We start from the raw sequence: 2,105 nt of genomic DNA, 5'->3' as shown, positions 1-2,105 counted from the left end.
CAGGAAAAACTCAGCAGCCTGCACAGGTGCGCACTACAGGCCCAAATCAAACCCAAGGTGCGTGGAGTGGAGGTCCAAACACTGCATTCAGGTGATATCCAAACACTTCATTCAGGTGATGAGCCAATTAACCCAACAATTAAGCCATCAATCTTAATTGGATTTGGGGTGTGAGGAGAGGTGACTGGCTGGCTGGGCTGCTTGGTGCTGGAACAAACCCACACACAGCTGATGCAATTAGGAGATTGACAAGCTAGATGCAGGTATGCAGAAAGCAGCATAGCACAGCCCTCACAGAGGAGAAGCTGAAGTGCAGACTGAGGCAGGACACAGCAACTTCACACTTGCTTGCTGGAAGGATGCTTGCAATCCATCTCTCAATTTCATTCTGTTTTTTTTTATACTGGATTAGAAAGGGTGCACCGGTCCTGGAGGTACTGCAATACCAGGTCAATGCGTGGAGTGGACAGAGCAAGCTCTTTTTCCATCTCCCTGTTCAAAAAATCCATTTAATATATGGTCCCCAGATAGGGGACGTATCAGATATTAAACTGATAAGAACAGATTTTTTTTTTAAGTTGGTAATCCCTTATTCAGAGATAACACATTTCTATTTAAACACTAATACATTTGTACAATTTTCACATTAAAAAAAGTAAAAAAGGTTACAAATCATACAGTTAATAAAAAAACATGGTTGCACCTTAAGTCATCGTGTTCCATTCTTTTAAAAACCATTCCCTTGCAAGGGTGGCATTGACTTTCCTATCAATCAAATAATAAATATACATCTCACAAAAACAAAGACCTAAAACATCATCGATAGATAAAACATCATGTTTAAAAACCAATATGTTCCTGGCCTTCCATAGAGCTTCTTTTGCGCAATTCACCGTCTTCCATGCCTTTATTTTGTGAGCAGCCGTTGGGCATTCCATTAGTCCATATAAAATCACGTTGTAATTAAAAACCTTTATTCCGGTAATTCTTCCAAGCAAGGGGTGCAATTTCCTCCAGAAGTCTTGGGTAAAGGGACAGGACCACAGAAGATGGCGCACGGACTCCACTTCTCCGCATCCTTCCCTTGGGCACGTTTCTGTTCTTGTATAACTTCTTCTGTATTGGAATGCCCGGCATGGAAGACATTGGTGAATGCGGCTTCAGGCCAGGTCCTTCTGTGAATTAAAAAGGTATGAAATATTGGTTATCTTCCAACTATTAATACACAAATCTTCACTAAAGTTTTCTATCTCACAAACTGCTTCTTTTCCTTTGATTTCCTTAATTAATTTTTTGCTATCTTTTAATTCACTAACGCTTTTGTTTTTAAGGTTAAAATCGGTCACTATTTTTTCTAAAAGTTGGTAGCTAACAGGTAATTTAAAAGCATACGGAATGGATAAAACTGTACTGAACCAGCCGTACCTTCTCATAAAAAAAACCTTTACCATCTCTCTTTTCAGCCTTTCCATTTTCGGACTCCAGAAGAAAGTAAAACAAGTTTTAGTTATCTTTCTTAAAAGCATTGCTGGGGGAGGGAAAACCATGCTTAAATATAATAAAATAGGTAAAATAACCATCTTTACAATTAAAACTTTACCTTCCATAGTTAACTTCCTCATATTCCACATACAAATTTTTTGATTGACTTTTAGTGCCGCCATGTTCCAACTATTAAGACCACTGTTGGACTCATTGAAGGAGATACCTAAAATCTTTACACAATAAGACACAGGAACTGGTACATCTCTTATCTCCATACCTCCAATATTTAAAATACTGCTTTTACTCAAATTTATTTTAAAACTAGAGGCACAGCAATAAAACTGGATCTGTTTTAATGTTTTTTGGATCGATAGGGTGTCCCTACAAAGTACCGCAACGTCATCCATGTACCCCACTGCTTTTGCCTCCAATCCCTCCCCCCTCCCGGCAGGGGGACACCTCGGATTTGCTTGTCGCGTCTAATTGTGCACAATAGAGGCTCCAATGCACATATAAAAAGCAGTGGGGACAAGGGACACCCTTGTTTTACCCCGGACTTTAAAAAAAATTCCTGTGTTTTAAAACTGTTAACTAAAATTTTACTTGTACAATCTTTATAA

At 39.0% G+C, this 2,105-nt stretch overlaps 1 non-coding gene across 1 annotated transcript; it reads right to left on the bottom strand.

The window, feature by feature from the left end:
• Nucleotides 1-412: 412 nt before the first annotated feature.
• Nucleotides 413-601, bottom strand: LOC122942656. The gene has a single exon (XR_006390619.1). It is a non-coding gene; the product is annotated as a U2 spliceosomal RNA (small nuclear RNA).
• Nucleotides 602-2,105: the final 1,504 nt, after the last annotated feature.

Source organism: Bufo gargarizans, chromosome 6 (assembly GCF_014858855.1).
Source record: "Bufo gargarizans isolate SCDJY-AF-19 chromosome 6, ASM1485885v1, whole genome shotgun sequence".
Taxonomy (NCBI): Eukaryota; Metazoa; Chordata; class Amphibia; order Anura; family Bufonidae; genus Bufo; species Bufo gargarizans.
This window is presented reverse-complemented; position numbering and strand designations above follow the sequence as displayed.